This window comes from Topomyia yanbarensis, chromosome 2, assembly GCF_030247195.1.
Source record: "Topomyia yanbarensis strain Yona2022 chromosome 2, ASM3024719v1, whole genome shotgun sequence".
Taxonomy (NCBI): Eukaryota; Metazoa; Arthropoda; class Insecta; order Diptera; family Culicidae; genus Topomyia; species Topomyia yanbarensis.
In genome coordinates, this window is record NC_080671.1 from 324743158 (window position 1) to 324764910 (window position 21753).

The window sequence follows — 21753 nt, forward strand, 5'->3', positions numbered from 1 at the left end:
TGACCCCGTTCATCCAGCCATCACCGTTAGTGACAAGTCGACCGCGAAACCCACGATTTTCACTTTCCTGGGCAGCCGTAGTGTTAAGACCCCATCGTACATCCAGTTCCAAAGAGTTGGAGGGTGAATTGAGCCCTGAGCAACGCCGGTGTGACTCTCGTTGGCTTCTGCCCTTCGCTCGACCCGTAGAGCAGCAATGTGCTCTGGAAATAGCTCTTCAGGATGTGGCATAGACAGTCGGGAACCCTCATTCTGTGCAGCGGTGGCTTCCCAGTTGGCGCTGTTGAATGCATTCTTCTCATCTATCGTAGCGCAGTATCGATCTCTTCTTCGCTTCTGTTTAGATGCCTTCTCAGTACTCTCGAGCACTGTTCGAATTGCATCCACTGTCGATAATCGTTTGCGGAATCCCACCTGCATATTGGACAACCCGCGCTAACCCTCCGTGCATTTCGTCAGCCTGTTAAGGATGATTCTTTTCAGGAGTTGTATTCAGTGTATCCAGAAGACATATGGGCGATGGGCCTATACGAGGCCGGATCGTCCGATGGCTTCCCTTGCTTCGGCAGCAGCACCAGTTTCTGTACGTTCCACATTTCGGTGAAGTTGTCTTCATTTAAGCACTTCTGCAGCACCATCCTGAACACGTCCGAATATGCTAGAATCGCAGCTTTCAGTACCACGTTTGGTATTCCATCCGAACCGGGGGCTTCCTTTGATTTCAGGCGCTTCGATGCTACTGCGAGCTCATCATTTATTTATTATTATTTTGTTTATTTGACAGGGCTCAAACACACGGTGTTTACAATATGGATAAAAAATAAAAACAAATATTATTAATTATCTGTTGGAACTCGTGCGCGCAACTTTTTATTGCGAGCGGAGACCTTCTTTCGCGGCTCGCCTACTGCGTCATGGGGATCATTTAATTCTCTCCTGTCCTTCACATCAAGACTATCATCGTTAAAAGTGACTTGGTGCTCGTGATCAGATGTTCTTTCCTGCTTCTTGGACTTAGATATGCATTCTCCTCTGTATCTTCCATGCAAGGTTGTTCGTGGTGCGCTGTCTGATTACAATACTTGCACGTAGGCGTTTACCCCTCATGGGTGCATAACGTAGTTTGATTAATAGTGGCTTCGTGGGTTTTGAGTTTTATAGTCAAGTGGGAGGGGATAGGTTTTTCGATTCGCATCCTCACCACAAGAACAGCGTTAGGTGTACCCGCGAAGAAATTTCTCCACGTATCAGGTGTAACGGATTCTACTTCGCCGTATTGCGACATGAATTTTGCTATTAGATCAGGAGGGGTACGTGGTGATAAGTCATGTAGCTTTAGTAGTCTTTTTCTATATAAACGGGAATCTTAATTCCAACTTTATCACTTTCAGCCACGTGCATCAAGTTGTTCTGCAAAACGAAACGTTCGGCTTGGGCTAACGTGTTGAATGATACGAGTACTTCATTGCGAAGATGATGATACTGAAGATACATAACCTTCTTAAGCCTAAGCTGCATCTTCAACTTCAGCAGGTATTCCACTTCACGAAAACTCAATCGTATTGAACAGAATTTGAAATCAACGACCGCTGGGTTGGGTCGGAACAGAGTTTTTTCGTCAACTTTACTCATGATAGCAAGAATAAATGAAATGCTTCCTTTGTTCTCGAGACAATGCACACTAGATCGAGAGATTACTAGTTGTTGTTCACTTGGTTCGATTGTACGTCTGACTTGGGCAGAAGTAGAAAGTAGACTGAGCTCATCGTTAGTTACTTGCCGATCGTCTGTGTTTGCTCCTTCTTCGCCGTACGGTGTCGGTGGCCCGATAGTTAGATCGTGCTTCGGGTAAAGACCCTCGACGATTATCTTCAGCTTACCCAGGCACATTTCAGCTGGTGTTGTCGAGCTCTTCATTTTCGCCATCACGACTCGGTACACGTAACCCCAGGGATATACTTCTCGGCACAGCTCCTTGTGGCAATCTGACTTGCTCAATCTGATCTGCGGCCCTAGTTTCCCGTAACGCTGTCTTGTCATCTTCTCAATCTGGCTCCGATATTGCTCGCAGAGTCCGCCTTCTGGCTCTGAGACAAGCAGCGCGTTGCGAACTGAGCCTCTCGTTCCACCACACTGAAAATATACATTCGTAAATGTAATGAAATTGATCGTGAAATGCACGAGTTCATTCGTTGTTTTCTGCAACAAAGTATTTTCGTGCATTGTTAATAGTAGGATTTGTTCATTTCATGAACTGAAGATGGCCGCTTGGTGAACGAAAGTTTTCGTAAATTTTACATATTTAGTGTACATTGCACGAATGTTATCATTGATAACGACATAATTTTTCGTGAGTGAAACGAAATGTTGCGTTTATTTTAATAAACGTTTGTGTAAATTATGAACGATTTCGTGGATCGCACGAATTCATTTCGTTCATCTTAGAGAAGTTTATGTATTTAATAGCTTATTACCTTGACATTGTTGCGGCAGAATATGAAACGATCTCGAATTTCTTTGGGAATTATTCCGGAAGAGAGAAAAACTCAAACTTATTCATACAAAACCAACGAACAGTTCGAGATGTCTCAACTGAATCCGACCGAATCCGTACTGCTTAGGATTCTGGATCAATTAGAAGCGAAAGAGGTTCAGGAAATCTTCCTGAAACCGGCGAACACGTATACGGTTACTGAATAGTAAGACCGAGACCGTCGTGATGATCATCAATTATCTGACGTATAGCAACAAGGACAGCACATTCTACCTCTATTGAAGCTCTTTTGGCGTTAACGGTTTGATGAATGGTGCTCGTAAAGCTTGAGCTTGAGCTTGTGCGACCACCCCTGGCTGACACTCCATTATCGATCTGGACTAGCTGAAGTTGCACATAGAATAAGCAGATAATTATGCTTGGGAGTAGCGAAACATCTTTCAATGTGCAACTCCTGGAAATCCTAATGTATTGATCAATACCGGCGCCGGCCAGGTCCGAACGTAGATCGCGGGAGGAAAGGGAAGGAATGTTTAGTCCGATACTTGCTTTTGCTAGAGGCCGTATATACTACTGCACACTCCACAAGTATCACAGGAGGAGGATATTTTTGTTAGTAAGAGTAGAGAAGTTGAATCACTTCTTCTTTACAGACGCCAGAGAGGTGACTTCACTATCTGGACTAGATATCGATCCACCAAACTCATAGACCGGGGACCAACGGCTTTACTTCCCTTCCGAAGAATGACGTGACCACAGATTTTTTCACCTCAGAAAAATCTCAACGACCTCGGCTGGAATTGAACCCAGGCAAATTGGAATGAGTAGCGTCCACGCTTACCACTCAATCACCGGCGCCGTCAGGTTTGACGAATGGTGCTCGTAAATATTATTAAGACTTTCGTCTATAGAAGCAATATTCGTTTGCCTAATGAAGCCGTTTCGTAATAAGCCAACGAAATTCGTTTCGTGGTTTTTACGAAAAACTCGTAATGAAAAATAAAAATGTTTTAAAAGAATGATTCATCAAATAGACAAAAAATTCGTATATTTTATGAAAATTGTCTGTACGAAACTAATTCGTAGCGATTTACGAATATATTCTATCAGTGCAGTAAGCTGGACACCGTCTAATTCATGGTTCCAGTTTTCGCGGCATTGTGGCGTCACATGTCGCCATCATCCTTCCTGTTAGGTCAGCCTTATCCACGTTCTCGGTGCGGCCGTTCGGCCGAGTTGCCTCATCGAAGAGGTCTTTGTCGAAGGCTTTCATCTTCCACTTTCACTCACTGGTCATCCTTCTCTGTGCTGCATCAGGGTACCGTTAACCGATACTGTAGCGAATCGCCTGTTGGTCGCTACGCGTATACGTTTCGCATACTCTCCAATCCATGTTCGCCGTAAATGAAAGACTACAGAATGTGACGTCGTGGTATTCCTATTGTATTTTTGTCACAAATCAAAAGAAAATTATACAATATCATCAATAGATGCATATTTGAATAACAAAAGAGTTCTATTGAGAAATACCACAAGAAAACGAGAAGTATAAAGTGGTGATTCCATTTCTTAGTTTAAGCATAACAATATGAGAAGGGACTGTCGATATTTTTATATTGATTGAACTAAGCAATCCAATTCATCATATCTAAAGCCTTCTTAAAGTAGCGGTACTTAATCTTAAACGACAACTTTATGACTGGGATGTCGTTCAGTCCATTCAGTTTATTCATCATACTACCATTCAATCCAGCTTTCCTCCAAATCATTCTGAACATTATTGCTGGTATATCCGCTTGTCACCGGCTCAATCGATTTAATTGAACCATTTCTGCGCTTTCTCCAGTGCAACAGATTGAAACTGATGTTATGATATGGCCCCACCGTACAATGACTGGCCGGTAGTACAAAAGCCAACATTAGGCCATTATTTTTCCGACTTCCAGTCCATTTCGTATACCAGCCAGCCACCGATCGTTTCTTCGTCGTGGTCACACCAACCTGTACATATATAACCGAGCGCCAGGAAATTTCATACTTTATTGGCTCTGTACATCCATACCCATACCCCATGTATACCCATCGAAGACTATAAATTGAACGATTTCGGCCATGGCAAATTTTTCTGACTTTTGCATATTTTTAATCAAATTTGATACACTTTTAGATATTATATCATCGTCGAGGCAATTGTTTTTGCGCTGCTGTCTGCGTCTGCTGTGCGACCATTTCTATTCGGTTCATAATGCACGCAAATGCGCGTACAGCAGTGTCTGTAATCGCGAAATGCACCTTTTTTCGAGTGCGGCCGTCCGTCTCGTCTGGCCTGCCAGCCGGACCGGCGTCGCAAATATAATGTCCGGCACAATCCACTTGGCTGCAGATCGGCAGTTTTCCTATTATGCTTATAAAGTGCAGCTCGAGAAGTTGTCTATTATGTGAGGCGCTAAAAGAGGAAGAAATAAATTAATCTACTAAGAGAAAATGAGTGTTTGAACAAGAAAGAAAAGCCGAGGAAACGCGGAGAGAAGGAGAGGAACACTTATGTAAAGCTATCACGGTTTTTATTGTTGACGTACCTGTTTTGGGTATATTTCATTTTTTTTTTGTTTTCATTGTACAATTTGTTCGTCTCCTCGACATTCTTTCTCCCATTGGCAAATAATAGTGGCCATGGCATAACATGTGATTTAGTTAATTTCTTTCGTGAGGCTGCATGTTTGCTACATGCAGTAACTAAACAATATCGTTAGATTAATGCAATTAGATAGGAGTGAGCGTTTTTTATTTCATACGTAATAGAATGCAGCTACTGTTGCTGCAAATTTGTGACATCACATTGTAGTTATACATCATAATTGTTGTCTTGTCACATTGCTTTCTTGTGGAATTAGTTCAGTACAATGGTTGACATAATGAGATGGGAGAGATAGAAGAATGGACTCACAATCCGTTTACCGAACTCTGATCTGAATCTGGATGTCGTTATTGGTGCTAGAAAAATGATTACAGAGAGCATCTGTTTAATAACGATTGGTTATTTGAGTGGGCCTAAAACAAACGAATCAAAAAAATCTGCATTTCTCACTGAAACTGCATAGTTCAATTATGTGGTATTCATTGCTGAAAGCCTCCTTAAACTCCATGAACATTTTTACGTACCCCTGGCAGTGTCGCAGCAAGAAAAATTTTCAGGGGATATATATGAAAAAAGGTTCAAAAACATTCTGAGCAGGAAAAAAGTACAAAAACCAACAACTCAGGAAACGGGTTTGGGTAGTCACCCGATCCGCTAATACAACGAATCTTTCACGGAACCTGATTCCTCCCCGGCATTACCTTAGAGCATTACTTCGGGTAGAGATTTTTTTATGTGCACAGCACCCATCCTCGACACACTACCAGTTTTCGACCTTCCACTTTCCACACGTGGCAATTTCTGTATGGTAGTAGGAAAGCTAGCTGTAGGTCTAGAATTAGTGCTCTTCCCCTACGAGGACAATCTGGGCGGCAAACTTCAGACTGTCTAATTTGCTGACCCCTTCAGTTCCCTTGTGCCATTTAGTAACACTTCCTCGTTGAGCTTCCGACTTGTTCGCGAACTACTCGGTCTAGTCCCCGACGATGGATCTAGCCTACTCCGACGAAAAGTTCCCCGGCGAGAAAAGTTCGAAAGCCCGGCGAGCCAACCAGCCAGGTGCCGAGGTCAGTTCGGCGATTCCGATGAAGTAGGGCGTCCGGTTCACTGGTGCCCCGATGACCCGCGACTGGCATTATCTCGTCGCGGTCTACTCAGTCTAGTCCTCAGCGGTCAATCTAGCTTACGCTAACGGAGAGTTGCGTGGCGGAAAAAGTTCTCCCAGTACCGATTCTTCTTTGTTTTTCGCTATTTTCTATCGGAACAACAATCGGTGTGGTGCTGTGGTCGGTCTGGCGATTCCGGATGGAGCGTGACGTCCGGTTCGCTGGCGTTTTGACGACTCATACCCAGTGCTCTGTTGCAGTGTACTCGACTAGTCCTCGGTGGTGGATCTAGCTTATTCCTGCGAAGAGTTCCCTGGCGGTGATTGCTCTCCCGAAACCGTTACTCGATGTCCATCACGCCGTTTCCGCTGTAAGACGGTCATGTTCTACATCATAACTCTGTTTACTACTTTCCACGTCTTTACGTCGCTTGTCATACTGTAGGCTACATCCGGGTTGATGTCCATCGCCTTCATCGGTTCGGGTACGCAACGTCGCCACTGTGCCCGGAGTGTGAGAACGTCGAGGAGACACCGGAGCATGTGGTCTATGAATGTCCGAGGTTGGAAGTGACGTGCAGGGAGCTACTTAAAACGGAAGGACTTTTAATTAGCAAGAACGATACGACTCACCAGTTGTTTCTGCTACTGTTGGTTGCTGCTGCTGTCGATCGTTCTGCTGCGATGACGGGCGATCACATCGATCGGCCGCGCCGGTTTCTGACCAGTGGTTGTTGGTTGCTGGTTGATGATTTATCGGCCGGAAAAGTTGCGAGGGTTTTCCGGGCGATTGACGAAAACGGATTGTTGATGGACCGTCCTTCCTTCCGGCAGCAGGCCGGTACTGGGTTCGAATTCGTCCTGCGTTTGGACCTGCGCGCGTGTGATTTTATCCCCTTTCCTTTATCTTGTTCGTAGAATCTGTGCGAAATGAAAAGTGCCGTGTGGCTATTGCACAACGGGGTCATTAGCACTATCTACTCAATTTCAACTTGATCTGAGCTATTTGGATGGGAGAGCAAAGAATTAGACAAATTCACAGTACTATCACGTCACATTAATTACTTAGGACAACTAAAGCGGACAAACTACGCGAACTTCCAAAACGTTTGCCGAACTGGGACGAAATGAACTGACATTGCAAATCCGCAGATTAGGGAAGGTCATTTCGTACGAACGTGCAGGAAGTACGTAATAGGTTGCCTAGCTCTTGGCGCAAACTAACCATCCTGGGTCTACTAAATTTGAACAATATTGCTGAATATGACATGACCGCTACATGATCCTTATTTGATACTACTGTGTAGAGGAAGATGGGGTAAAACGCACCCCCGGGGCACCCCTTGTTTATATCGAAAACCGCTGTAAATTTCTAGAAAGAGGTAACACCAGTCGGAAGTCCACCATAGTAAACATACATTGTCAAAGTTTGATAAACGTACATCAATAGGAGCTCGAGAAATAAACAAAAAACAATAACGTGCTCTTCTCATGTAATTATTGTGGCTCGTGCAACAAGGAATTCCAGCTCATATACATGCTGTTTTACTATTATATCAGTGTATTCCAGTTCTTTTTATACCATTGTTCATTATTCGGTCGCACTATACATGAAAAATTTACTAAATAATTCACTTTTTGCTAAATTTATATCTCTGCTCCATCCGGGGCAAAATGCACTCTTCTTTGATTTTTCTGATTTTTTTAGAAAACAGAAAAATCGTTCTGAAAAACCTACTAATTGCATAACCGAAGGCTTTTTAATGGTACACTTTTGTGAAATCCCGTCAGAAAACAAAACTACTTGCTTGTTCACCGAGCATTCTCTCCTGTTGTTGCGGTGCATCCTGCCCCATTGTTGTAGTGCATTATGCCCCGTTGTTGTGATGCATTTTTCCCTGCAAAGGTGCGTATTGCCCCGCTTATTTTTCAAAAGGTATTTTTGAATGATTTTGTAGAATTGAATATTTTTCATGTTTTTGAATATTTTACAAAGCGCTACGATAGTGATTACTGAGAAGAATGTTGGCTAAACGGTATCATTAATTAAATTCTCTCAATTGATGTTCTATATATGAGTTATGATCATATTTCCTTAGAGGGTGCGTTTTAGCCCATGCATCCCATGTCCTGCTGGGTTGCAGTCTAACGCTTGCTTGCAGATTTCGTTTCCGCCCCTACGCAGAGTGTGGCCGACCACCTCCACTTTCGTTCCCGAATTTCTGTCGCTATCGGCTTCTGATGACATCGACGATGGAGCTCAGCATTAGAGATCCAGTTGTGAGGCCACCATGCACGAATTATGTACCACAGGCATCTATTGAGAGGCCATGCACTAATTACGTAAGGTTTTTTTAGAACTTTTCAACCTCACCTCCACCCCCCCCCCCCTGATAAGAGTTCGTAAGATTTTGGTGAACTCCCCCTCCCCCCTACGTAAGATCTTATCATGATTTTCGTAATTAAAAAAGCATATTGTTAATTCATTAAATAGAAACATAGCGAAAACGATACTTAAAGAATTATTACAAGAAAATTAATGACAAAATTCAACTGTAATCATCAGCAGTAATTTTATTAGCATCTTAATTTTGGCTATCTACGAATTTTCTTGAAGTCAAATACAGTTCACACTCTGCAAATATTCGGTCTACAAGATCTTTGACAATCGCATGACAGAACATTTTCCGGCTACCTTGCGGAAGCGAAAATTTGAAAAAGGATGTTAGCCTAATAACACGGTATCAACGCTTCCTAACTTGTAAGGCTCCATGGTGACTCCAGTTCCTGAACAGAACAATGTACCATAAAGAGTCAAGAAATTGCTGTAACTGCTCCAACACCATCGACAAATTAGTCGCTCCTCACGCAGCCAACAATCAACAATATTCCATAACTAATTTAGGAATCATATCCAGCCGGAAAATACTTTAATTCGAGGTCCGCCCTTCCTTGACCATGATGTACAATATATACTCGTTTTGTGTAATATACATGTTCATGGCAGAAATAAGAAATAGTACCCTTTTCTTATGAAAACTATTTTCTATATTGATTTCATTTTTCATTCTTGTTTTATGATATTACGTAAGAAAGGACAAACCCCCTAAGAATTCGTAAGATATTTTGAGACTCCCCCTCCCCCCATATTCCCTTACGTAATTAGTGTATGGCCCCCTGATGAAAACGTGCAGCCGTACACTGATAAAATAAATTCGTAAATATAATGAAATCGATCATGCAATGCACGAACTCATTCGTCGTTTTCTGCAACGAAGTATTTTCGTGTATTGTAAACGGTAGGTTTCGTTAATTTCATGAACAAGAATGGCCGATTGGTGAACGAAAGCTACACTGCACGAATGTTATCGTTGCTAGCGACAATATTTTTCGTGAATGAAATGAAATGTTTTGTTTATTTTAATAAACGTTTGTGTATATTACTAACGATTTCGTTGGTCGCACGAATTCATTTCGTTTATCTTAGAAAAGTTTTCGTATTTATTAGCCTCTTATTGTTTTCAGTCGATTTTATGGGATCGATGTTTGACAACATCGATTTTGTTTAAATTTAAAAAAAATCGATGTGGCCAAATCGATTTTATTGTGGTACGAGGAAATGGCCGCTTATTGAACGAAAGTTTTCGTAAATTTTACCTATTTAGTTTACATTGCACGAATGTTATCGTTGATGACGACATTATGTTTCGTGAATGAAACGAAGTGATTCGTTTATTTCAATAAATGTTTATGCATATGATGAACGATATCGTTGGTCGCACGAATTAATTTCGTTTACCTTAGAAAAGTTTTCGTATTTATTAGCCTCTTATTGTTCTCAGTCGATCTTTTGGGATCGATATTTGACAACATAGATTTTTTTTAATTAACCACCACGGTCAACTCGATTTTATTATGGTACGAAGTATAGTTCACATTGCACGAATGTAATCGTTGATAGACATTTTTCGTGTATGAAACGAAATGGTTCGTTTATTTTAATAAACGGTTATGTATATTACGAACAATTTCATTGGTCGCCTGAATTCATTCGTTCATCTTAGGAAAGTTGTATTTAATATCATTATTTTGACATTGCCGGAGAGTTCAGTTAGTTTAGGTTTGCGGGGAAACGGAAGGCGTTTACCTCATCGGAATTGGAGACGGAAAATGAGAACGGTCCCAAATCGAGTTTAAAGACAACGGGATCCGCAGGCGAGCAAATTAACCCAACTTATCCGGATTTCAACGGTAATTATGTCGAATACTAGTATCTGGTCACAAGTTTAAAGCTTAATTGGCCTTATAAATAATCTAATTCGACTGTTTCCTCAATGTTTGTTTTTGACGTAGGACTACGTCTTTGTTTTCGATATAGGGGTGCACGTTGCAAATTCTACAAAAATGGTATGTAACGAAAAGTGGTCCAATTTTAAACGCATATAATTCAGCCATTTCACTATAAATTTACAATTTTTTTGCGCATGTCGCCTCGAAATACTTCTAAGAATAGATTCCAATAGATAAACCCAAAGATTTTTGATATCATGGCGTTAAAAATTTAAATAATGAATAACCTAGTCAAAATATCGCGCATTTACACACAGAAAATAGCGCTTCCCTAGTCCAGCACGACAGATTTGCGTACCTAGCGCACTACGCTTCTATGAATGACGTCATCATCGACTATTTAAACGGACGGATTGCTTCGGCGAAATCGCCTCTTGAGCGGCAGGCGAAGCACTGCACTGTATGCTTTTACAGCCAGTGTAGCTGAGTTAGAAGTCCGTTACACTGCCTGTGGAGGTACGCTACCCAGTGAGTGCGAATGAGCTTGTCCGTATGCTATCTTTTGTGTTTCCAGCACACTTTTATGTATAAGTATTCGTACACAAAATAGTTTGTACATGCGAGCTCCATTTGCAAACACGGTTAACATAGTGTCGTGGTATTAGTTGTCTCTTTCGCTCTACCCATCATCATCAGCGTTGATTCATTTTGCTTTGTGCGCTTGGGTTTAATGTTTGAGGCGAATATGTAGGTAGATAGATCTAATTTGTTACAAAATTGCACAACGAAAGTTTATTATTTACGTTCAATCAATTCATTGATTCATTTCCCCATCACGTGATTCATTTCCACTCAGCCTATAGTACTTTGATTCTACTAATAGGTACATACTACAAAGCCTATTTATGAATGAATACCCTGCCACTTGAAAAACCGTTGCAAAAACGCATCTTGTGCATATATAAAATTGTTTTCGATTCTTATATATTTACAGTTTCGATATATGATTAAGACCACTACATTCGCTATATTTGTAGGCGTACTTTAGGAAAGTTATAATAATGGCAAAATATAACTAGAATGCTTGGTCTATACATGAAATGTGATTATATTGTCTAAAATTTGATTTTTATCACTGGTCCGGGTTTTTTACCACACACAATCGAAATGGTTTTACAAGCTAATCTTATTCTATAATGATTTAGTTCCAGATATTAGTTCAATCACAGTTTTCTGTCTTCTTTCTTCAGATCTTCTTAAATAAGTTTAATCGGATTCGATCACCTAGTACAAATGAAATGACCTGATAACCAAGAAGGTTTGGTTCAATACGTAATATTCGATGTTGATTGGTTGTGATTAAACCATACGTAAGAAATGTTTGATTTATTATTACTAAAAATGTGCTAAGAAAATAAATATTTTACATTAAGTAGTATAGTCCTACGTCTACAGCTCGTGCAACCCCATAGGGCTGCCCCTTGTAGTTTTTCTTTTTGTAATTAGGACAACTTGCTCACAAACATCAACAACGAAAACGATGAGGATAGCTCAGATTCAGAGGGTGAGAATATTGAATCCGATGACGAAGTTCAAGATTTTGAAAGTGCCGATTCAGATTTTGAGGACCAATCCGCTTGCGACGATAGTGACGCAGAACAAGTAACAGTCGATTCAGTAGATGACGTAAATAGCTATAGTTCTCCTGAATCGGAAGAGGAGGAAAGTGATAATGAGTTGAAGTTTGAGGAAGACGTAGAAGAACCGGAACAGCCTAAAGCATTAACACAAACAATGAGGAACAAATCGTTATCGAAGGCCAGCTCAAGTGGCACAAATAAGCAATCACATGAAAGTGAGATGGCGAGGAAACTTTGAAGCTTCTGGAGGCAGCCAATAAAGAAGATGAAAAGCTGGTAGAAATTGATTCTGCTTTGGAAAAACCAGTTAAAACTACAGGCGTAGGTGTCTTCCCAGAAAAAAATCGCACTTCAAGAACCAGGACGAGTATGCTGCTGGAGATACATCGGACGAGAAGGATATAAGGAACACATTCCGATGCACTGGTACGATGAGTATAAACACGTTGGATACGATTAAGATGCAAACAAATTGACCAAACTGCCGGAAACTGATGCCATCGATTATTTTCTGAAAAAGATGGAAGATCCGAACTTTTAGCGAACTGTTAAGAATCTACAAACTGGTCAAAATATTGTGCTGAGTGACGAAGACGTTCAGCTCATCAAGCGTATTATGGCTGTGAGAAATCCGGATGACCAGTACGACGATTATCAGGTTAATTATCGCTCGTTAGTGAATTTTCTAATATTAGTCTTTGCAGCCCTGGTTCACATCAGAAGTAGAAAAGATGCCCATTCATAATACTACGGATCAAAAGCGTTCATTTTTGCCAAGTAAATCGGAGAAGCTGAAAATCCTTGGCCTTGTTCATGCACTCAAGATGGGTTGGATTAAAACAAGTGCCGAGGTAGAAAAGCAAGCCGCTTTGAACAAAGGCCCTAAGTTCTACATGGTTTGGGACACCGATCATGGGAAGGAAGAAATACGTCGCATTCATGATCATGTTCAGCTTCTAAGAGACCGCTACCGGAACATGCTGAGTGCTACAATCCACAATTGGAATATTTAGTTAACGAACGAGAACTGGCCGAATGGAACAGTCACGAGGAAGAACCGTGGAAAAGAAAATTGCATTATATCCCTCAAAATTGCAATTCGCTCCGAGAAATTCCCTAATTCGGCAAATACAGTCGGGAACGGTTCTTAGGTGCTTGAATCTGTATTTGTGTCCTCGTGGTAAATAAACTCAGGTTACTGCTTGTTTTAATATCTAATTCCAAAACTTCCATCTCCGAGGGATTCAGTATGGGAAGTCTCGACAGCACGGTCCTTCAAACTATTCAAACGAGGGACATCGTTCGCTCGTGGTGTCCTGGTGTCCGAACAGTTAGTGGCAGTGGCCTCGGGAAAGCGACTGCTGTTGATAAATCCTAATGTTGGCGACAGTTCAATCAATCGAAAACAGACGATTTGCTGGCGGAGGCACCAAAATCCGAAGTAGTTGACAATTAACGTATTGCCACTGCCGTCCAGTGGATGGAAGTTACGGAAGATGAACGAAAATCCGTCTTCCGTATTGTTATCAGTCATGCTGGAACCTGCCAATCGTTTAGTATTGATTCATCAGTTGTCCAAACGACGGTCACAGTTGCCATTTTCGAAGAGCAAGGGGCTGATTCAGTTTGTGTTGTTCCATCCGGTGAGATCCTGCGACGTATAGCAACAAGGACTCCATATTCTACCTCTATTGAAACTCTTTTGACGTTGACTGTTTGACGAATGGTGCTCGTAAATATTGTTAAGTCTTTCGTATATAACAGTGAACAATTCGTTTGCCTAACGAAGCCTTTTTGTAATAAGCCAACGAAAGTCGTTTCGCGGATTTCACGAAAAACTCGTAATAAAAAATAAAAGTGGTTCAATAGAACTACGAATGATTCATCATATGTACGAAAAATTCGTGTATTTTATGAAAATTGTCAGTACGAAACTAATTCGTAGCTATTTAGGAATATATTCTATCAGTGTAGCGTGTTCTCCACTGACACGCACTAGGTTTCACTGGCATATAGTAGTACAGATTTCACGTTCGAGTTGAATATTCGGGTTTTGGTGCGTCGACTAATCTGATTGTTTTTCCAGATATTTCTAATGATAAGTATTGTTAGGTAATTATGAAATATATTTCAGAAATTTCTGGGGGAAACATCGAAGAAATAAGGTTCGCAAATTTTGCCATATCCGGGAGTGTGAAATGTAACTGATTGGCTATGTAATAGTCAACCACAGTGTGAGATAATGCCTTCATGGTCTCGTTATTTAAACACCGGTGTGCGTGATAGTTTCTTGAAAGAATGTCCTCCAGTAAACTTCTTGTTACGGTAGTAGATAGTATCATTTTTTGGATCGCAGTTGGAGCCACGTAGCTGCTCTTCCCAGCCTCATCGTCGCGGATTCAGGATCTGGCAAATGAAACACTGTTTTTCTATATCATTAACTTTTGGCGAAGAGCGTGCTTGTGCTCTGACCATTTAGCCACTGAAAAAATGTCACTTAGGGACCATTCATAAATTACGTAACGCTTTTAGGGGGGGAGGGGGTACGACAAGTTGTGACAAGTTGTGACATAGGGGGGAGGGGGTGTTAACTAGATCGTTACGTAACATGTTTTCATCGAAGAAAAAAAAAATTTTTCTTGGAATTTGTTACGTAACAGGGGAGGGGGGGATGGAAAAATTTGTGACAATTTGTTACATAGGGGGAGGGGGGGGGTCAATTTTGGGCAATTTTTGCGTTACGTAATTTATGAATGGTCCCTTAGCGCCTTTTCACCCAGTATTTGGAGGTATTGAAGTGTGACCTGAAAATTTCTATTTTTGACATTGGCATGTTGCTTAATAAATAGACCATAGCACAATGACCAAGAACTCACCGATTAGGATAGCGTATATTGCCAGATCCAGTTTCCTCGATTCAATAAGATCGTGAAGTTCAGAAATATCCTCGGAACCTTTAAAATTTTACCCCTTCGTTTTTATGGCATTTCGGAAATTGTTTTTCGTAATACATTCTTACCTTGGATTAGGCCGTCATCGGCAACAATATCGTCCACGATTATTTCAAAGTTTTCACCGTCTACGGCAAGAGGAAAAATCCGCAGAAAAAACGGTTATACGATAAAGAAAATCTTATGCTTTTAATAATAACGAACTACCGAGCTTGAACGCGAACGCGCGTCTAATTTTTTTCGCAAAATGGCGGCACTTATATATCTTTAAATTTATAATACACTGAAATTAAAACTCTAGTAATTCCTACCACAACATTACAAAGATTATTTTAAAAAGCATGTATAATTAGTTGAAAATTATAGTCATGGTGATTTTATTTTTACCATATTTGGGTTTAAGATTAGAATTATTGTGATAATGCCTAGTAATGGTTACAAGACTGGTAGTATTATTTTAAGTATAAGTTTTTCTTAGCATGATTATAAGCTATAGTTAAACGTACTATGTACATCTGTAGATATTCATAGTATGTTTTAATATTTTCTTGCTTTGTTGACAATTTTATCTAATACATATACTATGTTGGCGAATAGTAATTTTAAGAGCAGGCTTGTTAACACATCTACTGCAACATTATTTTCAGTGTAGAAACCGCCTATCGCTCCTATAGTTCGCTTATGTTCGACTGTCTCATTGTCTAGTGGCTCCACTGAAAACAGCTTGCGGAGCAACTGCGGCTATATTTGATGCGCCTTTCAGTCGCGCGCAAAGTGAGATTTTATTATAAGCGTGACAATAGTTCGGATAAATGAGAAAGGCGGATTAGAACAGGTTTTCTTTAATTTGTTCACTTCAGTAAAGAGGCCATTACAGATTTTTTTCTGAAAAATAGTTAAGCTATGAAACGAAGATGCAGCCCAGAATAAAAAAAAAATTGTTTGCATTTGCTCAGATCGATACGTTTGAGGTTCAAATTCAGATATATATTGTTTTGTTCCGTCAAATCCGTCGTCCTAATCGTGGACACTTATTTTTCCATAGGCGCAAAAGCAATATGAATTGAAACGTTACACCTGTGCTTAACGTTTATCGCGATTAATGAAACTTAATAATCACGAATAAATAATTAAAATATCTTTAGTAGCATATACCGCCCGCAAATTTGGCCGCTCGGGGCGGCTGCCGCCTTCGCCCCCTCTCATAATGCCGCCACTGCGTCTGCTATCTGTGATTTTACGTTGCTTTACGAAACCCATTCATAGAGTTCTATGCAAATCATTTCACACACACCACTTGAGTGGTTTGTTTTCCTCCAGCTGTCATATGTAAAACTGTCAGCAAATTTAAACATTTGAAATAATTCTCATAAAGTATTTATAATGGTGCTGAAATGCTCTTTGTCGTTGTAAAAGTCATTCCGCAGACGTACAATGCCGGTTGGTCAGCTTTCATCATGAAAATAATCCGACTGAAAAGTTATTTTCGATTTGTTTTTCTCCACCTATGACAGGTGGAGGAAAACAAATCGTCGAACACACTAATACTGTTACAGATTGTCAAGTACTCTATAGCAGATTAACGAATAGATAATCTCAGTGTAAAATAAAGCTTTGTTAAAGTGTAACGATTAATATATTTGTGGCAATGTAATCAGATGTGAAGCAGTAATTGATCGCTCGTTTTCGTGAGTTTTGCTGTTGCCATTTTGTTCGGTGCACTATATGAATGAGGTTAAGTAGCGGATATTTGAAGAAGGTGATTTTATTAAAACTGAAGGTGTTCACCAATAGGTTTTTAACATTTGTGCTTTAATGAGTATAGAAAATAACCCGGTCTAATCACAGGACATTTGTTTTGACAAATATTCTTGCCAAATATTCTCAATTCGAAACCAAGAGGTGCGATGTATGGTGAGAATCCACTCTACGTCTATAACACTAGTTTACAAGAAAAATGAAGCTTCAAGAAAAAGTATTTTTAGACTAATCGCTGAACACAACAATATTCATTTTTTGTTCAAAGAAGCGATTTTATGATTTTTTCAAAAAACTCGTTTTTGAGCACTTTTTGTAGTTTTTAGTCAATATTTCGTGTCAAAATGATTCAATTAATTTATTCAATATGCAAGTTGAAAGGTGCTGAGATGCCCTTTCCAAAAACATATAATGTGTGTCGATCATATGTAAAAATTTTAGTGATGCAAGCGACCAAAGTTTAAAAAAAGTGCATTTTTGACCATCTTTAAATGATTTTTTTTTTCGGATTTTTTAGAATTTAAGATGACAGATAATATGTTTACGTTAATTTTAAGCCTAATATCACTAACATCAGATGGAAAATGTTGATGCTATGGCACATTGAGCAAAATCAAAATTTAATGATTTTAGCGGACCCTGCCCTGATACGGCGGTTTAGAGGGTGTAGCACTGGTCTCATAAGTCAGTCGTCAAATATTCGAGTCCCTATCGGGAAGGAGTCTCATCGTAGCACTAGCCACGTAATACTCTCTGAACTGAGAATCTGTTGTGAAGCCTGTTGAAGCAGAAGGCGAAAATTCCTTTAACTCGTAAAATATGTACTCACCACAGACAAAACAAAACTTTTCCAACGATATTTCCACATTTTAAAAAGAACACTTAGTTGTACAATGAAATATCCAAAACCATTCAAATGCCGCAGGATGGATGAATGCAAGCTTAAGAAGACAGTGCCCAACACAAACAATAACTATCAAGTATAGTAGATTATTTCAGCCGAAAGTATGATTGTGCGAAAAATAAAAAGTTACAATTTTCACTCAGTGCTTCATACAATCTACATTTTTCATCCGACTTTTGTGGCCATTGGATTAAAATTTATGCAAAAAAATTATTTATCTCATTAGATTCTAAAAGAATTTTCTTCTGTCCATGATTTATTATAAAAATTTAAATATGCATTTAAAAAAAAAGTCGAACATTAGACTTTTTTTTTACTTTGGTCGATTGTAATCATAATAAATGTACATTTCTCGACATACATACGATTACGGCTTAAAAGCCAGCTGTCAAAATTCTCTTTGAAAGGAAATTCCGGACAAACCGTTTCTGGCTAAACGCAGTTCATAGCAGTTAATGCAAGAGAAAACTTTTTTCTTTTGTTTACTATAAACATCTGTGATTAACGGGTAACAGTTTGTCTGAAATTTCCTTTCAAAGAGAATTTTGACAGTTGGTGTTTAAGCCGTAATCATATGTTTGTCGAGATTTGATCTACGCATATTATACATTTTCGGAAAGGGCACATCAATACCTTTCGAACTGTTTCGATCGGATCCTATTTGAACAAGATATTGACAAAGAACTAATATAGTGCCCAAAAACACCTTTTTCAAAGAAATCTTGATAATGCTTCTTTGAAAAAAAAAAAATGGACTTGGTTTTCGTATTCAGCGATTCAAAATTTACTGAGGAAACACCTTTCTTCTTAGCTTATCGCGATTAGCTTAAAATTGTTAAAATCTGTCACATTAGATTCTGAAAATATGAAAAATTATTTTTCTGTAATAAAAAATAGAGCAAAAACAAAAAAGCGGAAGCAAAAGAAAAACGTTTTTTTTTAACTCGAACTACTTTAAAAGAGAAATGGAGTATTATTTTCGTATTCCGCGACCCAAAATTAATCTAGAAAACACTTTTTCTCGTAACTTTATTTTTTTTCTAAACTAGTGTAATCTTATTTAAGACCAAAAGAGATATGTGAAAAACAGAGCAATTTTCACTCGGTGCTTAATAACATCACCAGTTTTGTCGGATTTTCGTGATCTTAGGCTTAAAATTCACGTGAGAAGTTTGTCTGTCACATAAGATTTTAAAAGATTCATTTTTTTATGAAAAATCAACTAAACATTGGTAAATTTACCAAAACTACTTTTTTTGATTTTGGTTGCTCTTAACCCTAAATTGTTGATATTTTATCCTGACATGTTATACATTTTTGGAATATGCATATCAATACCTTTCGAATGGTGTGTCGTTTGTGTTAATTGGAAGGTTTGTTCCTGAGATATTGACCAAAAACTGCAAAAAGTGCTCAAAACACCTTTTTCAAAAAAATACAAAAACGGTTCTTTGAAAAAGAAAATGGATATGATTTTCGTGCTCAGCGACCCAAACTTGACTTAGAAAACACCTTTTTTCTTAACTTCATGCAATTAATCCAAAATCTTTAAACTAGTGTAATAGGCACAACACTGATTTCCATGTTTATTCTGCAGTACAAACTAAATGGGTTCCAACAATGTAGAAAACACTTCACTAAACAGGATTTTTTTCGTATCGTTGCACATAATTGACAACCGACGACGATGTTTGCTATGGCTTCCTTGCGACACGAGAGCAGATAATTATGAAACATTTCCTTGACCACACTCAACCGCCATTGCGATGCCTTCCATTGTGTGCCGTCGTCGTTCGTTTATTATTGCTTCCTCGCTGGCTTGCAGCTTCCCCATCGATTCCTGAACTGCATAACATCCAGCAACATAACAACGGGTAGTGGCGTCGTTAGGGTGTTCCAAGAGCTTGAATGTTGATTATCAGCTATTTCGATGCAATGTAACATGGTGACACCAGCGCGAGCATCGGTTTACAAATTCAAAAACTGAAATTCAGCGTCTTTGGATAGAACAATCACCAATGTAGTTCCAGATAAAAAATTAAATCATGTTAAAAGAGACACCCCAAAGCTGGAATACACAAGCTAGATCATCAGTCCATATTGCAATTATTAAAAACCTAAACCCTACTCTCGAATTTCTCCGGTGCATTAGCTACGGACGATAATGAACGACACCAATCTGCTTCCATATTTCATAAAAAGTGGTAAATACCCCATTAGAGGCCACCGATGTCCGACGAGTCAAATCGTGTGACTAATCAGCGATGAAATGCGAACCTTTGGGTTTGAGAGCAATTTATGAAAAACGGAATAAAAGTACCTACGTACCTTTGGTTGACATGAGTCTAATACCACACTGGTGTTGGCAGGCCCGACGAGAGGGGGGGTCAGGGGGGGCAACTACCCTGGGGCCCGGGTCCGTTTTGGGGGCCCGCATTTTTAACTGAATTAAATTTATTTTAATTTAATTGATGAAGTTTATTGTTTCTGTCGACACTGCAAATATATTACAATCAACTACTTCAACTTTGCCAGCATTAATTGGGTTCGCAATAATACATCATTTCTGTACCCAGACTCATCACACTCATCAACTAACACGTGTATCACTCAGCTACTCGACGGTTACAGCACCGCGGGGCTAGTTCAACTATGTGACGTCACTAATGACAACAACTGTATTTTGGATCTTTGCTTTGGAAGCCAGGAGCTCTCCGATCACTTTGCCGTTTGTCGTGCTCCAGCTCCTCTCGTTAAACTATGCCAACACCACCCTGCTCTTCATTGTTTTCTCCGAAAATGTGTACCTTGTACATTCGAAGATACCACTGAGAAACTGACATATGCCTATCGCAAGACAGATTTTCGAGGAATGCACCTTTTCTTGTCTCGTATCAATTGGAATGAAATCTTGCCACAATCTGATGCAAACGCAGCGGCTGAAATTGTTTCGAACGTACTGATTTATGCTATCGACCAGTTTACTCCTAAAAAACTCAATCATGGCTGTGAATATCCTCCATGGTCGAATCGTACACTAAAAAAAGTTTAAATTGGCCAAAAGGTCAGCTCTAAAAAAGTTTTCGAAATACCGAACCGATATGCTAAAGAATCAGAATCTTCTTAAATCATTGTTACAAGAGACTTAATAAGTCTCTCTTCAATTCCTACCTTCATCGTATTCAGAGCCACCTTCGTAACAATCCAAAAAAAGTTTTGGAATTACGTTAATGAACAGAGGCGTGAGTCAGGTTTACCCACTTCTATGTCGCTGGGTGATTTAGAAGCGACTTCATTGCCGGACATCTGTGAGTTATTTCGCCAACAATTCAGCAGTGTTTTTACCAATGATACTCTTAATAATCAACAAGTCTCCGCAGCAGCCGACAACATTCCCCGTAGGACTAGTATTGGACCTCATTTCACGATATCTTCCGATATTGTACAAAAAGCTTGCACAAAACTCAAGTGTTCTAACACTCCTGGACCTGACGGAATCCCATCATCTATCATTAAAAAATGCTCGTCGTCGCTTTGCCTACCTCTGTCCGTCGTTTTCAATATATCGTTAAGTTCCGGAGTGTTTCCTACCATCTGGAAATCATCTTACGTTTTTCCGGTTTATAAAAAAGGATCCAAAAGCGAAGTTCCCAATTACCGAGGAATCGCATCTTTATGTGCACTATCGAAATTATTGGAGCTCATCGTTCTCGAGTTTTTGACACATTGTTGTTCTAGATACATCTCAGAAACTCAACACGGTCTCATTCCCAGGCAATCTACTTGCACTAATTTAGTAGCCTACACCTCATTTATCGCTCGCTCGCTACAGGATCGATTGCAGGCTGATGCAATATACACCGATCTGTCGACCGCCTTTAATAAAATCAACCAATGGCTTCGATCTTACTTGTCAGGCCGTAAAATGTCTGTTAAAATCGGGAATCATTTACCCTCATCCTTCGACGTAACG

At 39.7% G+C, this 21753-nt stretch overlaps 1 pseudogene; it reads left to right on the forward strand.

Moving 5' to 3' along the window:
- The first annotated feature begins 2583 nt into the window (after positions 1–2583).
- On the forward strand, positions 2584–13831 carry LOC131680573 (ribosome biogenesis protein BOP1 homolog; annotated as a pseudogene).
- The last annotated feature ends 7922 nt before the right edge of the window (positions 13832–21753 follow it).